At 38.9% G+C, this 892-nt stretch overlaps 1 protein-coding gene across 1 annotated transcript in view; it reads left to right on the forward strand.

The window, feature by feature from the left end:
• LOC107699957 (piezo-type mechanosensitive ion channel component 2) overlaps positions 1 to 892 on the forward strand; it is a 185,625-nt gene that overhangs the window by 149,541 nt on the left and 35,192 nt on the right. The gene's annotated exons all lie outside the window — the stretch shown is intronic.

The raw sequence follows: 892 nt of genomic DNA on the forward strand, positions 1-892 counted from the left end.
GTGTGAAGTAACGAATTACAAATACTCACGTTACAGTAATTAAGTAGTTTTTATCAGTAATTGTACTTTTTTGAGTAGTTTTAAAATTGTGTACTTTTACTTTTACTTGCGTACATTTTAAGTGATGTATCGGTACTTTTACTCGGCTATTTTCCTCCGTTTGTGGTCATTATATGCTTATTTTAATTTTATTTTTATCCATCAACGTGATTGGATAGAGAGATAGTTATAGGTCTCGTGACTTTCGTCAAATCAAATTGTGCATAGAAAACTATAACCGTCAACTGTTTATCATGGCTGCTGGAAGTGCATTCTTCATGCATCAATTCAGTCGCATCTTCCTCTATGTTAAGGTAAATTTCGGATTTCTGCTTACTAAATGATTTGTATATATGCTTGCCTATCTACACGGCCTGAAATTTGGTGTGAGGTTGCGGGTATTGCGTACAGTGTTAAGTGTTAACTCCCGCAACTACCACGTTCGGTAAATTCCCACTCACTTATGAGACGCGCGATCTGCGCTGCCTGGTCTCTCTCTCGCGTGTGTTCTGCAGCAGTCACTTGGATAAGTCGTTGTTGCTTGTTGACTTTTGATGAGTTTGAGCGCGTGAATCACGCTGTGAAAAAGTATGTTGGAAAAACAAATTGAGGACCAATCTGCACCTTATTGATGACCCGTGGCGTTAATATACTGCATCTGTGACAGCGCGTGATGCAATAAAACTGCAGCTCATTAATAAATGTAAAAAAAAAAAAAAATCTATTTTATACAATCCGCCTTCAATTAGGAAGGGCACTCGCACATAAACAATTTTCAAGTTCAACACTTTTTGTTCCGTTCAGTTGTGGATGCTGCTGATTCACCGAGACCGCCGCGGCTCAGCAAAGAGAC

The sequence above is a fragment of the Sinocyclocheilus anshuiensis genome, unplaced genomic scaffold, assembly GCF_001515605.1.
Source record: "Sinocyclocheilus anshuiensis isolate Anshui unplaced genomic scaffold, SAMN03320099.WGS_v1.1 scaffold1284, whole genome shotgun sequence".
In the NCBI taxonomy this organism is placed as follows: Eukaryota; Metazoa; Chordata; class Actinopteri; order Cypriniformes; family Cyprinidae; genus Sinocyclocheilus; species Sinocyclocheilus anshuiensis.